The 22598-nt window shown below is 44.7% G+C and overlaps 1 pseudogene; it reads left to right on the top strand.

The window, feature by feature from the left end:
• The first annotated feature begins 16448 nt into the window (after nucleotides 1-16448).
• Nucleotides 16449-17373, top strand: LOC122930611 (annotated as a pseudogene).
• Nucleotides 17374-22598: the final 5225 nt, after the last annotated feature.

Raw genomic sequence — 22598 nt, 5'->3', positions numbered from 1 at the left:
TGAAGGTCGTGCCACTGACTTTCACAGTTCGGAGGAAGAGGCAGTGGTGAGACCGAGCCAACAGCGTAGCAAAAGAGGGAGCAGTGGGCAAAAGCAGAACACCCGCCGCCAAGAGACTCCGCCTGCTACTGACCGCCGCCATCTGGGACCGAGCACCCCAAAGGCAGCTTCAAGGAGTTCCCTGGCATGGCACTTCTTCAAACAATGTGCTGACGACAAGACCCGAGTGGTTTGCACGCTGTGCCATCAGAGCCTGAAGCGAGGCATTAACGTTCTGAACCTGAGCACAACCTGCATGACCAGGCACCTGCATGCAAAGCATGAACTGCAGTGGAGTAAACACCTTAAAACCAAGGAAGTCACTCAGGCTCCCCCTGCTACCTCTTCTGCTGCTGCCGCCTCGGCCTATTCTGCTGCTGCCGCCTCGGCCTCTTCCTCCGCCTCTGGAGGAACGTTGGCACCTGCCGCCCAGCAAACAGGGGATGTACCACCAACACCACCACCACCACCTCCGTCACCAAGCGTCTCAACCATGTCACACGCCAGCGTTCAGCTCTCCATCTCACAAACATTTGATAGAAAGCGTAAATTCCCACCTAGCCACCCTCGATCCCTGGCCCTGAATGCCAGCATTTCTAAACTACTGGCCTATGAAATGCTGTCATTTAGGCTGGTGGACACAGACAGCTTCAAACAGCTCATGTCGCTTGCTGTCCCACAGTATGTTGTTCCCAGCCGGCACTACTTCTCCAAGAGAGCCGTGCCTTCCCTGCACAACCAAGTATCCGATAAAATCAAGTGTGCACTGCGCAACGCCATCTGTGGCAAGGTCCACCTAACCACAGATACGTGGACCAGTAAGCACGGCCAGGGACGCTATATCTCCCTAACTGCACACTGGGTAAATGTAGTGGCAGCTGGGCCCCAGGCGGAGAGCTGTTTGGCGCACGTCCTTCCGCCGCCAAGGATCGCAGGGCAACATTCTTTGCCTCCTGTTGCCACCTCCTCCTTCTCGGCTTCCTCCTCCTCTTCTTCCACCTGCTCATCCAGTCAGCCACACACCTTCACCACCAACTTCAGCACAGCCCGGGGTAAACGTCAGCAGGCCATTCTGAAACTCATATGTTTGGGGGACAGGCCCCACACCGCACAGGAGTTGTGGCGGGGTATAGAACAACAGACCGACGAGTGGTTGCTGCCGGTGAGCCTCAAGCCCGGCCTGGTGGTGTGTGATAATGGGCGAAATCTCGTTGCAGCTCTGGGACTAGCCAATTTGACGCACATCCCTTGCTTGGCGCATGTGCTGAATTTGGTGGTGCAGAAGTTCATTCACAACTACCCCGACATGTCAGAGCTGCTGCATAAAGTGCGGGCCGTCTGTTCGCGCTTCCGGCGTTCACATCCTGCTGCTGCTCGCCTGTCTGCGCTACAGCGTAACTTCGGCCTTCCCGCTCACCGCCTCATATGCGACGTGCCCACCAGGTGGAACTCCACCTTGCACATGCTGGACAGACTGTGCGAGCAGCAGCAGGCCATAGTGGAGTTTCAGCTGCAGCACGCACGGGTCAGTCGCACTACAGAACAGCACCACTTCACCACCAATGACTGGGCCTCCATGCGAGACCTGTGTGCCCTGTTGCGCTGTTTCGAGTACTCCACCAACATGGCCAGTGGCGATGACACCGTTATCAGCGTTACAATACCACTTCTATGTCTCCTTGAGAAAACACTTAGGGCGATGATGGAACAGGAGGTGGCCCAGGAGGAGGAGGAGGAGGAGGAAGAGGGGTCATTTTTAGCACTTTCAGGCCAGTCTCTTCGAAGTGACTCAGAGGGAGGTTTTTGGCAACAGCAGAGGCCAGGTACAAATGTGGCCAGCCAGGGCCCACTACTGGAGGACGAGGAGGACGAGGATGAGGAGGAGGTGGAGGAGGATGAGGATGAAGCATGGTCACAGCGGGGTGGCACCCAACGCAGCTCGGGTCCATCACTGGTGCGTGGCTGGGGGGAAAGGCAGGACGATGACGATACGCCTCCCACAGAGGACAGCTTGTCCTTACCCCTGGGCAGCCTGGCACACATGAGCGACTACATGCTGCAGTGCCTGCGCAACGACAGCAGAGTTGCCCACATTTTAACCTGTGCGGACTACTGGGTTGCCACCCTGCTGGATCCACGCTACAAAGACAATGTGCCCACCTTACTTCCTGCACTGGAGCGTGATAGGAAGATGCGCGAGTACAAGCGCACGTTGGTAGACGCGCTACTGAGAGCATTCCCAAATGTCACAGGGGAACAAGTGGAAGCCCAAGGCCAAGGCAGAGGAGGAGCAAGAGGTCGCCAAGGCAGCTGTGTCACGGCCAGCTCCTCTGAGGGCAGGGTTAGCATGGCAGAGATGTGGAAAACTTTTGTCAACACGCCACAGCTAACTGCACCACCACCTGATACGCAACGTGTTAGCAGGAGGCAACATTTCACTAACATGGTGGAACAGTACGTGTGCACACCCCTCCACGTACTGACTGATGGTTCGGCCCCATTCAACTTCTGGGTCTCTAAATTGTCCACGTGGGCCAGAGCTAGCCTTTTATGCCTTGGAGGTGCTGGCCTGCCCGGCAGCCAGCGTTTTGTCTGAACGTGTATTCAGCACGGCAGGGGGCGTCATTACAGACAAACGCAGCCGCCTGTCTACAGCCAATGTGGACAAGCTGACGTTCATAAAAATGAACCAGGCATGGATCCCACAGGACCTGTCCGTCCCTTGTCCAGATTAGACATTAACTACCTCCCCATAACCATATATTATTGGACTCCAGGGCACTTCCTCATTCAATCCTATTTTTATTTTCATTTTACCATTATATTGCGAGGCTACCCAAAGTTGAATGAACCTCTCCTCTGCCTGTGTGCTAGGCCTAAATATATGCCAATGGACTGTTCCAATGTTGGGTAACGTGAAGCCTGATTCTCTGCTATGACATGCAGACTGATTCTCTGCTGACATGAAGACAGATTCTCTGTTACGGGACCTCCCTCCTCTGCCTGTGTGCTGGGCCTAAATATATGCCAATGGACTGTTGCAGTGGTGGCTGACATGAAGCCTGATTCTCTGCTATGACATGCAGACTAATTCTCTGCTGACATGAAGCCAGATTCTCTGTTACGGGACCTCTCTCCTCTGCCTGTGTGTGTGCTGGGCCTAAATATATGACAATGGACTGTTACAGTGGTGGCTGACGTGAAGCCTCATTCTCTGCTATGACATGCAGACTAATTCTCTGCTGACATGAAGCCAGATTCTCTGTTACGGGACCTCTCTGCTCTGCCTGTGTGCTAGGCCTAAATATATGCCAATGGACTGTTGCAGTGGTGGGTGACGTGAAGCCTCATTCTCTGCTATGACATGCAGACTGATTCTCTGCTGTCATGAAGCCAGATTGTCTGTTACGGGACCTCTCTGCTCTGCCTGTGTGCTAGGCCTAAATATATGCCAATGGACTGTTGCAGTGGTGGGTGACGTGAAGCCTGATTCTCTGCTATGACATGCAGACTGATTCTCTGCTGACATGAAGCCAGATCGTCTGTTACGGGACCTCTCTGCTCTGCCTGTGTGCTAGGCCTAAATATATGCCAATGGACTGTTGCAGTGGTGGGTGACGTGAAGCCTCATTCTCTGCTATGACATGCAGACTGATTCTCTGCTGTCATGAAGCCAGATTGTCTGTTACGGGACCTCTCTGCTCTGCCTGTGTGCTAGGCCTAAATATATGCCAATGGACTGTTGCAGTGGTGGGTGACGTGAAGCCTCATTCTCTGCTATGACATGCAGACTAATTCTCTGCTGACATGAAGCCAGATTGTCTGTTACGGGACCTCTCTCCTCTGCCTGGGTGCTGGGCCTAAATTTATGACAATGGACTGTTGCAGTGGTGGCTGACGTGAAGCCTGATTATCTGCTATGACATGCAGACTGATTCTCTGCTGACATGAAGCCAGATCCTCTGTTACGGGACCTCTCTCCTCTGCCTGTGTGTGTGCTGGGCCTAAATATATGCCAATGGACTGTTGCAGTGGTGGCTGACGTGAAGCCTCATTCTCTGCTATGACATGCAGACTGATTCTCTGCTGACATGAAGCCAGATTCTCTGTTACGGGACCTCTCTCCTCTGCCTGTGTGTGTGCTGGGCCTAAATATATGCCAATGGACTGTTGCAGTGGTGGGTGACGTGAAGCCTCATTCTCTGCTATGACATGCAGACTGATTCTCTGCTGACATGAAGACAGATTCTCTGTTACGGGACCTCCCTCCTCTGCCTGGGTGCTGGGCCTAAATATATGCCAATGGACTGTTGCAGTGGTGGCTGACGTGAAGCCTCATTCTCTGCTATGACATGCAGACTAATTCTCTGCTGACATGAAGACAGATTCTCTGTTACGGGACCTCTCTCCTCTGCCTGGGTGCCGGGGCCTAAATATCTGAGAATGGACTGTTCCAGTGGTGGGTGACGGGAAGCCAGATTCTCTGCTATGGAACCTCTCTCCAATTGATTTTGGTTAATTTTTATTTATTTAATTTTTATTTTAATTCATTTCCCTATCCACATTTGTTTGCAGGGGATTTACCTACATGTTGCTGCCTTTTGCAGCCCTCTAGCTCTTTCCTGGGCTGTTTTACAGCCTTTTAAGTGCCGAAAAGTTCGGGTCCCCATTGACTTCAATGGGGTTCGGGTTCGGGACGAAGTTCGGATCGGGTTCGGATCCCGAACCCGAACATTTCCGGGATGTTCGGCCGAACTTCTCGAACCCGAACATCCAGGTGTTCGCTCAACTCTATTTGTGAGTAAAGCACTCTGAGTTTCTGCAACCATAAGCTTAATGTCTAGGAGAATTTGTTGTATGAACAGCCTTCAAAAGACTTGTTTGAAACAATAAATAAATATACGGTTTGCACCACAGTCTTATATGCCGGATTAAAACCACTAAGAAATGTACCCAGGGATGGACTTTACCCTGAGTACTGTTCCACTTTAAGATAAACCTTTGTGGACTGTGCTTGGAGAACTGTTGCCACTGGGTCACTTACTAACTGTATTCCCACTATGCAATGTTGAAATGTTCATTTTATTGATATCCTTAACCTGTTTCCTCTATAGGATAAAAGAGAGAACAAATGTGGGTTTGGATAGTCATAGCTACATTATGCATATGTTAGCTTGCTTGTATTAGGTCTTTTGCCTTGGAGATGATCCGGAGACCACGAGTCAAGAGCTTAAAGTCTTCCTTTAAATAACGGGGGTATGCAGTGATCCTCTGCAGAAGAGTTTATATGTACATTTTCAATGTGCATTCAGTAAAAAGGGTTAAAAATATGCTTTGCCGTGTATCATTGCATTGTCATGTAAATATCAGTAAGGAGTTAGCAGGTCTTGATTGTCACCAGTTAGTGGTCCTTGCAGTAGGGATGTCTAACCTGAGATGGTGAAGTGGAAGGAGTGAAGACACAACTGTTGACAGTGGACTAGTAACATAGTAACATAGTACATAAGGCCGAAAAAAGACATTTGTCCATCCAGTTCGGCCTGTCATCCTGCAAGTTGATCCAGAGGAAGGCAAAAAAAACCCTGTGAGGTAGAAGCCAATTTTCCCCACTTTAGGGGAATAAAAATTCCTTCCCGACTCCAATCAGGCATCAGAATAACTCCCTGGATTAACGACCCCTCTCTAGTAGCTATAGCCTGTAATATTATTACGCTCCAGAAATACATCCAGGCCCCTCCTGAATTCCTTTATTGTACTCACCATCACCACCTCCTCAGGCAGAGAGCTCCATAGTCTCACTGCTCTTACCGTAAAGAATCCTCTGCTATGTCTGTGTACAAACCTTCTTTCCTCCAGACGCAGAGGATGTCCCCTCGTCACAGTCACAGTCCTGGGAATGAATAGATGATGGGAGAGATCTCTGTACTGACCCCTGATATATTTATACATAGTCATTAGATATCCTCTCAGTCGTCTTTTTTCTAAAGTGAATAACCCTAATTTTGATAATCTTTCAGGGTACTGTAGTTGCCCCATTCCAGTTATTACTTTAGTTGCCCTCCTCTGGACCTTCTCCAGCTCTGCTATGTCTGTCTTGTTTACAGGAGCCCAGAACTGTACACAGTACTCCATGTGTGGTCTGACTAGCGATGTGTAAAGTGGTTGGACTATGTTCTCATCACGGGCATCTATGCCCCTTCTGATGCAACCCATTATCTTATTGGCCTTGGCAGCAGCTGCCTGACACTGTTTTTTGCAGCTTAGTTTGCTGTTTATTAAAATTCCTAGATCTTTTTCCATGTCAGTGTTACCGAGTGTTTTACCATTTAATAAGTACGGGTGACTTGCATTATTCCTTCCCATGTGCATAACTTTACATTTGTCAGTGTTAAACCTCATCTGCCACTTATCTGCCCAAGCCTCCAGTGTATCCAGATCCCTCTGTAGTAGTATACTGTCCTCTGTAGTGTATATACAGCATACTGTCCTCTGTAGTATATATACAGTATACTGTCCTCTGTAGTGTATATACAGTATACTGTCCTCTGTAGTGTATATACAGTATACTGTCCTCTGTAGTATATATACAGTATACTGTCCTCTTCAGTGTTAATTACTTTACACAGTTTAGTGTCATCTGCGAAAATTGATACTTTACTGTGCAAGCCTTCTACAAGATCATTAATAAATATATTGAAGAGAATAGGGCCCAATACTGACCCCTGAGGTACCCCACTAGTGACAGTGACCCCTCCAGTACTGACCCCTGAGGTACCCCACTAGTGACAGTGACCCAATCTGAGTGTGTACCTTTAATAACCACCCTCTGTTTTCTATCATTGAGCCAGTTACTTACCCACTTACAGACGTTTTCTCCCAGTCCGAGCATTCTCATTTTATATACTAACCTTTTATGTGGTACAGTGTCAAATGCTTTGGAGAAGTCCAGATATACGACATCCATTGATTCGCCGCTGTCAAGTCTAGAACTTACCTCCTCATAGAAACTGATTACATTAGTCTGACATGACCGATCCCTCACGAAGCCATGCTGATATGGCGTTATTTGCTTATTTCCGTTAAGATGCTCTAACATAGCATCTCTCAGAAAACCTTCAAACAGTTTACCCACAACAGATGTTAAACTTACCGGCCTATAGTTTCCAGGCTCTGTTTTTGGACCCTTTTTTAATATTGGCACCACATTTGCCAAGCGCCAATCCTGTGGGACATTCCCTGTCAGTATAGAGTCCGCAAATATCAGAAATAAGGGTCTGGCTATGACATTACTTAATTCCCTTAGGATACGGGGGTGTATACCATCCGGTCCTGGCGATTTGTCTATTTTAATCTTTTTAAGTCGCTGCTGTACTTAAAAAAGGACACTTTTAATGGGGAATTTATTTCAACATTCGGCATGTCATCTGACAGTTTATTTTCCTCAGTGAATACATTGGAGAAAAAAATATTTAACAGCTTTGCTTTCTCCTCGTCGCTCTCTGCGACTCCCCCCTCATTACTCTTTAACGGGCCGACACCTTCAGATTTATACTTTTTAGCATTTATATAATTGAAGAACATTTTAGGGTTAGTTTTACTCTCTTTGGCAATTAGTCTCTCGGTCTCTAGTTTGGCCGCTTTTATTAGTTTTTTACATGTTCTATTTTTTTCCTTATAGTTTTTCAGTGCTTCCGTGCTACCTTCCTGTTTTAGTGTTTTATATGCTTTTTTTGTCATTTATTGCTTTCTTTACAGTTCTATTTATCCACATTGGTTTCTTTTTGTTCCTTAACCTTTTATTCCCATACGGTATGTACCTCTCACAATGAGATTTTAGGATGCTTTTAAAGATATCCCATTTTGTGGCTGTATTTTTATTTTTGAGGACTTTATCCCATTTAGTTAGGCCTATGGCCTCTCTTAGTTGGCTAAATTTAGCTTTTTTGAAGTTTGGTATTTTTGTTCCTCCCTGTAGAAACGCTCTTTTGAATGATAATTGGAAGGTTATTACTTTGTGGTCACTATTTTCCAGGTGTCCCCCAACCTGCACGTCTGTTGTTCTGTCAGGCCTATTGGTTAATACTAAGTCCAGTATGGCCGTCCCTCTAGTCGGGTCCTGAACCAGTTGGGAGAGGTAATTGTCTTTGGTTATTGCCAAGAACCTGTTTCCTTTATGCGATATACAAGTTTCAGTTTCCCAGTCTATATCTGGGTAGTTGAAGTCCCCCAGAAAGAAATCTTTATCATTAGTTTTTAAATGGAGAAGAGACAAATGATATATTTGAGGAGCATACCAGTTGTTGACGGGAGGTGTGAACAGAAGCTCTGTGGAGATAATATGCCTAGAAATACGTTTAACACCAAAAAATCAATACCATAAGTATCTCACGTGGAATCATCCATACATCTCCTATTACGCTAAAAAAGCTACCACGCAAGGAAATATTATAAACTTTGACACTTTATTGAAAATCCACATATAAAAATATAGCATAATTAATTATAAAATACATACAACAGCAGACATGAGAAAACTGGAGTGTGACAATAATAATGAACTCCAGACATCAAAGGACTAGTATAATAACAAGTAGCAGCATAATCACATAAGGCTCAATTGGGGCAACCATGAGTCATGTAATGCAGTTCACCGCTTAACACTGAGACGTGAAGGGCAGTGACATACCTCTGCATAGCCTAAGTGTAATGCTGCTAATGAAAGTCATAAAATATCAAAGTTACTGACCCAGCCTGGAGCGCGCCGCCCAACGATCGTTTCGCTATGCGCTTCCTCATGGTAACTTTGATATTTTGTGATTTTCATTAGCAGAGAAGTCACTGGATGTAAGAGGTACATATGTGGGGCTGTATGACCCTGTATGTTCTGTAGCGCTGTATGGAATGTTTTCCAAGTATGTATTTAAAGGGGTTGTCCGTTTTTCTTTTTGTACGAGCGCTGCCTTCTCTGCTCATCACTGCAAATGCTACGGCGAGCAGGTGAACAGAGCAGAGAAAGCAGCTCTCATATGAGCGCTGCCCTCTCTTCAAACAGCTGGGGGCACAGAGGGCACTACTACTATGGAGGGGACACAGAGGGCATTACTAATGTGAAGGGGCACAATGGTAATTTTTACTATGGAGGGGGAACAGAGCCAGAGGGCATTACTACAATGAAGGGGGTACAGTGGGCATTATTGCTGTGAAGGGGGCACAATGAGGATTTCTACTATGGGGGGCACAGAGGGCATTACTAGCACAGTGGACATTACTACTATTAAGGGGGAACAATGGGTATTATTACTGTGAAGGGGCAAAATGGGCATTATTACTATGAAGGGGGCACAGTGGGCATTATTACTATAAAGGGTGCACAATGGGGATTATTACTGTGAAGGGAGCACAAAGAGGGCATTACAGCTGTGAAAGGGGCACAGAGAGGGCATAACTACAGAACATCTGTACAAAACTACTGCGAAGGTTGTAAAATGAGGGCAGTACTACTGTGAGGGGGTAGAGAAAGGACCCGCCCCAGGTGTCAAACACCCTCGGCACACCACTGCCCTCATCCCTCGTTATTCTCTGTCTTCATCCTCTCTGTTTCCCTCCCAAGTGTACAGAATTTTAAAAAGTTAAATGACGGACTCTATGTTGTGCGATTTTTCCGAAGCAAATCACCAAAACTACGGATTCGTTTGAAGGAAGAATCTTTGTGAGATTTGTGATGAATGTGTTTCATTCAGAGTCGATTTTCTCATCCCTATTGGCATAGCCACATTTGTAAAGGTCACAAGTATTAAAATATCTTGGTATTTACCCCACATAGTGAAACAAAGGAAGACAAATTATATAAAACACCCGTGGGGTGCACCCTAATATCACTTCGTTGAGAGGTATTGTTTCCAAAATGGGGCCTTTTGGGGGTGTTTTTTATGTTTAAGCAGCTCAAAGCCTCTGCAAACCTGAAATAAATGGGGCCCCACTATCCACGCGGTGCTACTTCAGAGGCTTGTACAGTGATCCCTCAGGATACAATGGCCTCAGGATACAATATTTTCAACATACAATGGTCTTTTCTGACCCATCGTAAGTTGAAACTAGACTCAACATACCATGCCTCAGAGCCAGATCCAACCAATCAAGGCCACTTCCCTGGTACAATAGCTGGAGTAGATGATAGTTAGCAGCTGTCCCTGACTGTTCCATGTAAGGACTTGTCTTATCTCCCTTAGTTATCTGCTTATTTTTCTTAAATCTTCATTTTCTCTTATCTTGGATGACATTTTGTGGCTTTGGAACCAGTAACTTGAGGGACCACTGTATATGAATCAAGTATGGTAGTATTGTAGGGCCACATATAGAAAACTTCTTAAATGCCAGTTTGAATACTTTGAGATGCATATGGCACAGACCATAATGGTAACATAGTAACAGTTTATAACACTGAAAAAAGACATCTGTCCATCCAGTTCGGCCTGTTATCCTGCAAGTTGATCCAGAGGAAGGCAAAAAAAAAACTGTGAGGTCAATGACCCCTCTCTAGTAGCTATAGCCTGTAATATTATTACACTCCAGAAATACCTCCAGGCCCCTCTTGAACTCCTTTATTGCACTCACCATCACCATCTCCTCAGGCAGAGAGCTCCATAGTCTCACTGCTCTTACCGTAAAGAATCCTCTTCTATGTTTGTGTACAAACCTTCTTTCCTCCAGACGCAGAGGATGTCCGCTTGTCACAGTCCTGGGGATAAATAGACTGTGACGAGGGGACCTGAGGGGTTAATTGCGGCAGATCACGGTGCGCAGTAATAGAGGCCGGGTATGGGATATGGCCGGCATATGCAGGTAGCTACATTTGTATTCAGTCCCTCCCCTCCTCCTCTCTGTTCTCATTGGTGGCGCAGTGGCCACAGTCCCTCCCATCCTCCTCCTAGTCTGTTCTCATTGGCGGTCAGCAGCAGCCGCACACAGTGGGGAGCGAGGGACTCTCTCCTTCTCCACTGTGCCGGCTCAGGACTGGAGAACATGGTGAGTGCCGAGAGAGGCACATGCCATGTTCTACTGCGATCTGCGATATGGCGATATAAACGAAATCTCTATTGTTGGCCAGATTTATATTGTTTATATCGCATATCATCTATATCGCCCACCCCTACTCTGTAGTATATATACAGTATACTGTCCTCTGTAGTATATATACAGTATACTGTCCTCTGTAGTACATATATACAGTATACTGTCCTCTGTAGTATATATACAGTATACTGTCCTCTGTAGTATATATACAGTATACTGTCCTCTGTAGTACATATATACAGTATACTGTCCTCTGTAGTATATATACAGTATACTGTCCTCTGTAGTATATATATATACAGTATACTGTCCTCTGTAGTATATATAGAGTATACTGTCCTCTGTAGTATATATACAGTATACTGTCCTCTTCCATGTTAATTACTTTACACAGTTTAGTGTCATCTGCAAAATTGATACTTTACTGTGCAAGCCTTCTACAAGATCATTAATAAATATATTGAAGAGAATAGGGCCCAATACTGACCCCTGAGGTACCCCACTAGTGACAGTGACCCAATCTGAGTGAGTACCGTTAATAACCACCCTCTGTTTTCTATCACTGAGCCAGTTACTTACCCGCATACAGACGTTTTCTCCCAGTCCGAGCATTTTTATTTTATATACTAACCTTTTATGTGGTACAGTGTCATATGCTTTGGAGAAGTCCAGATACACGACATCCATTGATTCGCCGCTGTCAAGTCTAGAACTTACCTCCTCATAGAAACTGATTAAATTAGTTTGACATGACCGATCCCTCACGAAGCCATGCTGATATGGCGTTATTTGCTTATTTTTATTGAGGTGCTCCAAGATAGCATCTCTTAGAAAACTTTCAAACAGTTTACCCACAGCCGATGTTAAGCTTACCGGTCTATAGTTTCCAGGCTCTGTTTTTGGCCCCTTTTTGAATATTGACACCACATTTGCTATACACCAATCCAGTGGAACACTCCCTGTCAGTATAGAGTCCTTAAATATCAGACATAAGGGTCTGGCTATGACATTACTTAATTCTCTTAGGATACGGGGGTGCATGCCATCTGGTCCTGGCGATTTGTCTATTTTAATCTTTTTAAGACGCCACTGTACTTCTTCCTGGGTCAGACAGGGCACTTTTAATGGGGAATTTACTTTTACATTCTGCATTTCATCTGACAGTTCATTTTCTTCAGTGAACACAGTGGAGAGAAAAAATATTTAATAGCTTTATTTTCTCCTCATTGCTCTCTGCAACTTCCCCCTCATCACTCTTAAAGGGCCAACACCTTCAGATTTATACTTTTTTACCATTTATAATTGAAGAACATTTTAGGGTTAGTTTTACTCTCTTTGGCAATTAACCCCTCTGTCTCTGCGTTTTTACATTATAAATTTTACGGCGTTCATTTTTTGGTACAAATAACATAATATCTTTATTCTCTGGGTCAGTACAATTACAGTGATACTAAATACTTATAATTTTTTTAAGTTTTACTACAGTTTTTTCCAATAAAACCCCTTTTATTAACCAAAAAAAGATTTTGCATTGCCACTTCACAAGACCCATAACTTTTTTTTTCTATTTCTATGGAGTTGTGTGAGGGCTTGATTTTTGAGGGACAACTTGTATTTTTCATTGGTATCATTTTGGAGTAAATGCCGCTTTTTGATCGCTTGTTATTACGTTTTTTTTCGGTGGAAACTAAGAATAAATATATATATATACAAAAAGAAATCGTGAAATAATTTTTTTCCTCCCTAGGGGCCTTGAACATGCAATTATCTGACTGCTTCTCCCATCGACTGCAATGATTTACTATTGTAGTTTAAAGGGAGTCTGTCAGCAGATTTACCCCTTTTTAACAGTTGCCATTATGCTGTAGCCGCAAAACAGACGATTAACACAGTACCTTGATACGCTTTGGTGGACTTTTAAATCTGCCAAAAACGAACTTTGATGAGGGCTCGCAAGTGCCCAGGGCGGAGTCCACCGTGTTGGAGCCCAGGCAGCTCTGCCTCTTCGGCTCTTATCCCCGCCCAGCCTCCTCCTCTGCTCGCCTATCTGTTGTCTCTCCCCCTCAGCGAGATCCCGCGCCGACGCGATGACTTCCTTGGTCGGGGCATGCGCATAAGCTACTGCGATGCCGTGTCAGCAATGGGCATTGCAGTGCGCATGCCCCGGCCAAGGAAGTTATCGCATCGGCGCGGGATCTCGCTGAGGGGGAGAGACAACAGATAGGCGAGCAGAGGAGGAGGCTGGGCGGGGATAAGAGCCGAAGAGGCAGAGCTGCCTGGGCTCCAACACGGTGGACTCCGCCCTGGGCACTTGCGAGCCCTCATCAAAGTTCGTTTTTGGCAGATTTAAAAGTCCACCAAAGCGTATCAAGGTACTGTGTTAATCGTCTGTTTTGCGGCTACAGCATAATGGCAACTGTTAAAAAGGGGTAAATCTGCTGACAGACTCCCTTTAAGAGAGAATCAGAGTTTAGATAAACTATGATAAGCTTTGGAGCCTTCAAAAGGACTGAGGCTGCCATAGCAACTAAACAGCCCCCTCGATCTCGATGCAGGGGAGTCGCTTGGTCCCCAGGAGCATAGAGCTCCGTGAAAATAACTGCTCAGATGCTGTAGTTGAAAGGTAACTAAACTTATCGATGCCTTTTTTTTCAAACTATTCTTAATGGTCATTCACTTTTGTAATATATTTTATTTATTTGACTGTTTTAACCCTGTAATGAGCACCTATTTTTTTCAGTTTTTGCATCTCCATAAGCCATAACTTTTTAGTTTTTTCATTAACATGGCTGTATGGGACCTAGATTTATGAGACAGGAAAAAAAAGCATTTTGGTGGTGCTGTTTGAGGGTACATATAAATTATTTTATTGTGTAAATATATTCATTGCATAACATATAAATTTTTGGGCATTATATATCTATAAAAAAGCATTTTTTACATTGCTTTTTATACTTTATTGTTCATACTGTACACATTTCACCTGTTAAATAAGAAATGAAATACTCTGTTGGCTCACAGTTAATGAAAAAGACTATTATTACGAGTAGAGATGAGCGAATTTTTCACAAATCAGATTCGGCCGGTTCGCCAAATTTTTTGAAAACATTTGGTTTGATCCAAATTTATTTGCATCAAATCTGGCTGCAGAGAACACTGTGCCTTGCAGTAACACGTATAGGGAGTCTGCTGTGGTAGTGAAATAATACTGTGAGTCCTGTATGACATGCAGATGACAGGCATCGCTCTTAGAATCACTGCACACTTCACTTATTTAGGAAGCCAAGGGGCCAAAATTGACCAAATAAGGTCCTCTGCCTCGTCCTCTTCCTCGCCCTGTAGCTCCTTTGGCTGCTCCTGCTTCTCCTCTCCTGTCACCTGTGTGTAAAAATGACCCATTTCGCTACCCATTGCAATGCCCTCTACCTCCTCCAGTTCAGCTCCCACAAGGTGCAGAGTCCTTCACTCGTACATTAGACTCGTGTCATAGACTCGTACATTAGAACTTCAGTGATACTCAATGGCAATGACACATCCGTTTTTCCAGACACAAACAAGTTTCCAGACATCAGAGCTAAACCAGATATTTAAAAGGTCAGTCTGTCTGGTTTTGGTGGTAAACAACGTCTGGCTTTGGATTCTTTAAACCCTATGGCAGCTATGGAAAATCACCAGCTTCTAATTATTAGCTAAAAAGTCCCAGATGTCTCTCAGTATTCATTAATCCCTTCCACAGAGTCACACATATATACAGTGCAAATGAACAGGCTATATATCACAACATACATATAAAATGCAGTTACACAGTAGAAGTCAAGATAACCCTTTAAAGTGAAATAAAGTAAGAAGTCTATAATTTTGCAAAGGGGAAATAGGCAAATGTCCAGATTTCAAAGTACCCCTGCTCCAGGGCAATACACATAGACTGACCACAGCATTTACTCTAGACTATGGACTGACCGCAGCTTTTATACTAGACTATGGACGATGCAGCATTTAGTCTAAATTAGGTACTTGCCACCAATTTTCAGGCTAATCGATCACAATGGAATCCATTAGAATCAAACCGGAATCAGATGTTAAGTGATTTGCTCATGTTTAGTAGAGATGGTAATACACTGTGTTCGATGGAAAGCTTTATAATCAATGTCCTGGAGGTGGGGTGCTGGGGGCAGCTGATGAGGCTGTAATAAAATTGGGACACTTAAAGCAGATATTTTGCCTGCCGGTAGATAGGTGAGAAGATTGATGAGTTATAACTGTACTTCCATGCCTGGCCACATGGAGTGCTGTAACATAGATAAGAAGATCCAGGAGGTACTATTTCTTCTTGAGAGTGGCCAGTAGGCATAAGGAGTCTTATAAGCCATGCAATGCTCCCATCTTTTATTCCCCCCCAAAAAATAAAAAAGCTGCTCTTCTGGAGACGCCAGTTGGAACTCAGCTACAGTATCCTATAAGTCAATGGTCAACAGGCCTTGAGACATAAAAAAGAATATGTCACTTTCTGTTATATTAGCTGCACACAAAAGCGCTGTGAATGTGGATATACTGTACCCATGGACTCCGCTTGTGTGTCTACATTGAAGTCTATGTAAAATACATATAAAAGGGTTCAGGACAAACAATTTCCTTAAATATGGGACAAAAATGGCCTCCAGTCGGAGGAACTATGGGACATTTTAATAGTGTGGATGTATACATTGACCTTGTAGAGCATCTCCTGGCTGTCCTAATAACAAGGGCTTTGTCTGAGCTCTCAAAACTGCTGACAGCACTCTGTAGGTGATGGGGAGAGCAGCAGAGACATACCTAGAGTGAAGGTCATACAGATTCATATGACCAAGAAGTCAATGTTTTCATCCTCCTAGCATTGCAACAGCAAGCATCCAACCAACCAACCAACCAACCAGGAGACTCTAGAGCTGTCACTGAGAGCTGAGAGGAGGGACTGGGAAGCAGTCAATGTGGAGACCCACTGTGCATGAATGGATCATCTCTTGGGCACTTGTGGTAATAGTGCTGGAGGAATAATAGCTTTCAGCAGTTTTGAGGGCTCAAAATGACTGACAGAATTCATTTTTTTTTATAAAATTGCAAAATATGGAAACTTGTGACCCATCTTGAAGCTTAAAGGATTATTCCAGGAGAATTAATATTTACTCACCTAACCCATCCCTGTTGCTTTTCTCCACTTCTGTTTCTCAGAACCTAAGAAACGATGGAGGTTCCACTCATGACTTCCACCACTGACATGGATCAATACATATTGCTTCTAACACTGCACTCTTTAATGTTCTAAGATCGATCTTTATTTTCCAGCTCATTGTCAACCAATGTCCAACCAGTCTGATGCGTTGTTCGTGCTTGTCGGATTCCCAGGGCTGCCGGAGATGTACTATACTGTGGTTTCTTCCACTTTGTTCCTTGTCAATGTTGTCTCCCTCTCCGCTAATAGTTGCATCATCCTGCTGATTCTATGAAAGGAACATCTTCATCAGCCCATGTACATCATCATCATGAACCTGGCTCTCTCTGATATCGTATTCAATACGATAACATTACCTAAAATAATTGCCAAATACTGCTTTGGAGCTGGAACCATGACGCTGTTTGCCTGCATGTTCTAGCTCTTCTGTGTCCACTTCTTGGGGTCTCTTGACTCTTTCATCAGCATGTTCATGGCACTTGATCGCTATGTGGCCATCAGCAGACCCCTTAGATATTCCGCCATCATCACCCATTACTTTGGGTTCTTGCGTCTCTCATCTCCTTAACACTCAGGTCACTTTTTGAAGCACTAGAAAAGTTCACAGTTGCTTTTGTGTAAATCCGGCAGTCACGGTTCGAGCCTGTTCTGATACCTCCCTGCTCAAACTGACTGCGCATGTCCTCTCCATGGTAGTTCTCTTAGGTCCATTGTGCTACATTATAATATCCTACATTCTCATCCTTATGAAGGTCTGCTCCTCTGTGAGAAACGAGGGTCTACAGAAGGCATTCTCTAGATGTGTCACCCATCTGTTCATCATCTTCATGTACTTTGGCCCTTGGGTATTTGTGTATAATGCCTTTCTGATAAACTTGGTGTTAAGTCAAGATATTAGCGTCTTGCTTCTCTGCCTCTATACTTTTATCCCCCACCTTCTAAACCCCATCATCTATTGTCTCAGGACTCGAGAAATCCGTCAGGTCATAGGAAGCGTGCTAAAGAGGAAGTTCGGTTTAACCATTGAGATAAGTGGAGTATTAAACAGATAAACTATGATCTACAAAAACATAAAAATCATACAAATAGTAATAATAATAAAGTTACATTGGATGAAGATGTCTTATATGTTACAATAGCAGCCTGTAGCCACCGCAGTCCTGCGAATTGCACCTTCTATTCCTTTTCAGGTTAAAACCCAAAACCTGAGGTGCAACATTTAAAGACATATGCCCAGAGGGAAAAATAGAAAAAACTATTGCTCTCAGAATATGGACATTAAAAATGCTTTATTATGTAAAACTGGAACAAAAAAAACTAAATTAGACATATTTGAGATAATCGAATCCGTAACAATCTGCTCTATAAAAATAGCACATGATTTAACCTGTCAGATGAACATTGTAAAAAACAAAAAAATGTAGTTTACGGCCACAAATGGGGTGTTTTTGCAAACTACAGAATAAATATAGCGTTTTGTTTGGCTGTTAACCCTTGCTTTGTTACTGGAAAAAATGGATTAAAATGGAAAATTTGCCCAAAAACTTAAATTCTCAAATTTTATCCCCATTTACCAATAACTCTTGTGCAACACCTAAAGGGTTAACAAAGTTTGTCAAATCAGCTTTGAATACCTTGAGGGGTGTAGTTTCTAGAATGGGGTCATTTTGGGGTGTTTTCTATTTATATAAGAATCACAAAGTGACTTCAGACCTAAACTGGTCCCTAAAAATTGGGTTTTTGAAAATTTCTGAAAAATTTTAAGATTTGCTTCTAAACTGATAAGCCTTGTAACATCCCCAAAAAATGAAATATTCCCAAAATGATCCAAACATGAAGTAGACATATGGGGAATGTAAAGTAATAACTATTTTTGGAGGTATTACTATGTATTATAGAAGTAGAGAAATTGAAACTTGGAAATTTGCAATTTGTTAAAAAAAAAATTAAATTTGGTATTTTTTTATAAATAAAAATAATCTTTAGTTTGACTTTTGACTTAAAATTAATTTTTTTGACTTAATTTTACCAGTGTCATGAAGTATAATATGTGACGAAAAAACTATCTCAGAATGGCCTGGATAAGTCAAAGTGTTTTAAAGTTATCACCACTTAGTGACACTGGTCAGATTTGCAAAAAATGGCCTGGTCCTTAAGGTGAAATAAGGCTGTGTCCTTAAGGAGTTAAAATGGAAAATCTGCCCAAAAAGTGAAATTTAGAAATTTCATCTCCATTTTCCTTGATTCTTGTGGAACACCTAAAAGGTTAACAAAGTTTGTAAAATCAGTTGAGGGGTTTAGTTAAAAAAATTGGGCCATTTATGGGTGGTTTCTACTATGTAAGCCCCACAAAGTGACTTCAGAACTGAACTAGTCCTTAAAAAGTGGGTTTTGTAAAGGTTTAAAAAAATTTAAGAATTGCTTCTAAAATTCAAAGCCTTCTAATGTCCTAAAAAAATAAAATGACATTTTAAAAATGATACACAGTAAATGAGCATAGGAAGCTCCCTAGAGTGTGCTCAGCCTGCTATAACCACTTAGCTACAATAGAATCATGTACAAATGGCCCGCTCACAGTGCAATCACAATTTACAATCAGATAAAATATAAAAATATGCAAAAACATAAAGATAATATTCACAGTCACGGTCCCTAATTAATGCCTAGTTGCAGAGCTCAATGCAAGATAGGACTATAGATATTTCATATATTGCGGTAAATAATCATCACAAAAAATAAAATCCACTGTTGGTGCACGTTGTATTGTTCATCCAAAATGATGGTAAACAGTTATAGTCCACCTCCGAATTACTGTTAAATGCCTCATGTATCAAAATGCGGCCAACATAAAGTAGACATATGGGGAATGTAAAGTAATAAATATTTCATGAGGTATCACTTTCTGTTATAAAAGCAGAGAAATAGAAATTATGAAAATTGCAAATTTTGGGTATTTTTGTTTATAAATAAAGGTGAAATATATTGACTCAAATTTATGACTGTCAAAAAGTACAATGCATCATGAGAAAACAATCTCAGAATGGTTTGGATAAGTAAAAGCGTTCCAAAGTTATTGCCACATAAAGTGACACGTCAGATTTGCAAAAAATGGCCTGAGCAGAAGGGTGAAAACTGGCCCGGGGTAGAAGAGGTTAAATGAAGTATATTAAAAACACTTAAAAGACAATCCTGATCCAAAAATAGTAATCCGTCCAGTGGGGCCCTCACTAAAAGTGGCTACTTATATTAAAAACATTATAGAGCTGTAGTAGTCCACGCAGAATGCGGAGTAGATGTAAGGCCAGGATCACATTCACCGTTTCGTTTTCCGTTCTGAGCCAACAGAGGAACATATAAAAAACACACAAAAACAAACAAACAAACAAACTATTTTTTTTCCACCTAATAAAAACGGATTTTGTGAAAATGGATGCAAAATGTGCATAACGGAACATACCGGATGCTTGTTTGTTGTTTTCTGTCCTTCTGACAGATGTGAACCCGGCCATAGTTGTATATGTCCACATGATTATATCCTCAAATAGCGGCCAAGTGAACAAGAAAAGATTTAGCGGCACCGTATTAATGTATGGCGCTCACTGGCGTCGATCACCCACTCCTTGCGCTCTCAATTTGCCAGATTATAATGGGATAAATGTGTTCCCTCGTCACCTCTGTATATGTGGCTTCATGCAGATAGTCTGCCCAGACTGATATCAGACTAGTTTCACCAAACTGTTCCAGCATGCTGTTTCGCTAGAGGAATCGCATCAGCACCGCCATATCCCATTGACTATAATGGGAGGATCTAAGTCTAGTTTTGCACCCGTGCTAAACTGCTTTGGTACAGGAACAGCCTGCTGGAGTTCATAGCATTGACACCACCAGGCCCCATTGACTATAATGGGAGGATCTAAGTCTAGTTTCGCACCCGTGCTAAACTGCTTTGGTACAGGAACAGCCTGCTGGAGTTCATAGCATTGACACCGCCAGGCCCCATTGACTATAAGGGACCTGGCAGGAATCCGGCCTGTTTCCAGCATTAGTGCCAAGATTCTACCAGACAAATAACTCTGTAAGCAGTGATTTCTGTCCGGCCCAATTGCAGCACTAATGCCGGAAACAGGCCGGATTCCCGCCAGGTGCCCTTTATAGTTCACAAAAAGAACACCTCTCCAATCATTAAGTGTTTGGTTGGGTCAATCATGCTTTGCTGTTGCAGCCAATGACATGGGGAATGTTTCACAGGTAGAGGGAAGAATGGATTTAATGAAATTCCAGCAAATTCTGGAGGCAAACATAACCAACTGTAAAAAAGCTGAAGCTGAAAAGAGGATGGCCTTCTGCAAAGTGTAAGGCCGATTTATTGGCCTGTATTTGTGGGAGGGGCATGGCTGCCTACTTCAACAGCCAGCGTCCCTCTCACTCTGTACGGCGTTACAGCGTTGATGAGCCACACCTGGCTTCCCAGTGAGAGGAGTTCAGCATACCTGGATATCCTGACGTCGGTGAGGGTGAGAAGCTGCTTCTCTGCAGCGCACAGTGTTAGGGTCCGGCCGGCGGGGGGGCTCGTTCCTCTAGGTGAGGGGGGGCTCCCCCTCACCGGAGCATAATGCCAGGGAGTTGCGCAGCTCCCCACGCGGTACGGGTGTCCAGCCGGCGGTGGGTCGGCCCCTGACTGATGGGGGCTCCCCCGCACTGGTGCACTCTGCCAGGGAGCTTCGTGGCTCCCCACGCGGCATCGACTTCAAAATGCCAGGGTTCACAATGCCAGGGAGCTGCGCTGCTCCCCACGCGACAGGAGTGACCAGCCGGCGGTGGGGGGGCACCCCCGCACTGGTGCACTCTGCCAGGGAGCTTCGTGGCTCCCCACGCGGCATCGACTTCAAAATGCCAGGGTTCACAATGCCAGGGAGCTGCGCTGCTCCCCACGCGGCAGGAGTGACCAGCCGGCGGTGGGGGGGCACCCCCGCACTGGTGCACTCTGCCAGGGAGCTTCGTGGCTCCCCACGCGGCATCGACTTCAAAACCTGTGGGGGGCTGAGCCCCTGATGGAAGTAGGGCTCCTCCTGCCCCGGTTCATAATGCCAGGGAGCTGCACTGCTCCCCACGCGGCAGAAGTGACCAGCCGGCGGTGGGTCGGCCCCTGGCTGATGGGGGTCACCCCCGCACTGGTGCACTCTGCCAGGGAGCAGCATGAGCTCCCCACGCGGCACACAAATTTTGCTGATGGGGGGCGGGGGCCACTGTGTATAAAGGGCTCCCCCTGGCCCAGTTCATGGTGCCAGGGAGTTGCGCGGCTCCCCACGCGGTACGGGTGTCCAGCCGGCGGTGGGTCGGCCCCTGGCTGATGGGGGGTTCCCCCGCACTGGTGCACTCTGCCAGGGAGCTGCGCGGCTCCCCACGCGGTTATTATGTAGGGACACAGGGGACACCGTGGCCCCGCTCCCTATCTTCGTTAAAGTCTGGCACGGGCCGCCGTGCCGTTAGTGAGGCAGGGATCAGGGATGAGAGAACCAGGCCGTTCAGGGGGAGCTGGTCATAGCCGGTGGCTAGCTTCCTTCTGCCGGCTGCACACAAGGTCGCCAAGAGGGTCATTTAGGCACGGGGGATTAATTAGTCCATACAGGTGAGTACTAGGTCTCCATGGGGGGGGGGGTGTTACAGAGTACTGCACGGTCTACAGACCTGGTCCACCGTAGTAAATCCTAGCTGGGATTGCTGGTCAGGAGCCGAGGTTCACTCGTCTCAGTGTCAAGCCAGTACAGGGGCTTAGTAGGCGCAGCTTGCGGTGGTAGCTTCCCCTCCAGGTTAGGCAATTCTTATTGGCAAGGGTTAATGGTAAAAAAAAAAAATAATAATTGGAAAAAAAAAATTTTGAAATGAAAAAAGGGAAAAAAAAACCAAACTTTTTTTTTACTTGTTTGCGTGGTTCTTTACGACGAATGCACAATCCAGGGTTAATGTCTTGATTGTTTTGCTTCTAGGTCCTAACTTGTCTCGGCTACACCCTGATTTGTGGCTTATCAGCAAGGTACTAGGGGTACATGTCGGGGGGGGGGGGGCCGGGAGAGAAGTCACAAGCTTGGTTTTCAATAAAGTCTGGCATGGGCCGCCATGCCGTTAGTTAGGCAGGTTTCAGGGGTGGGAGAACTAAGCTTGGTCAGGGTGAGCACGTTATAGATGGTGGCTGCCTTCCTTCTGCCAGCCGTACATAAGGTTTCCCAGGGGGTTATTTAGATACAGGGTGTTATGAGTCCATGCAAGTGATTTATTT

Source organism: Bufo gargarizans, chromosome 3 (assembly GCF_014858855.1).
Source record: "Bufo gargarizans isolate SCDJY-AF-19 chromosome 3, ASM1485885v1, whole genome shotgun sequence".
Classification (NCBI taxonomy): Eukaryota; Metazoa; Chordata; class Amphibia; order Anura; family Bufonidae; genus Bufo; species Bufo gargarizans.
This window is presented reverse-complemented; position numbering and strand designations above follow the sequence as displayed.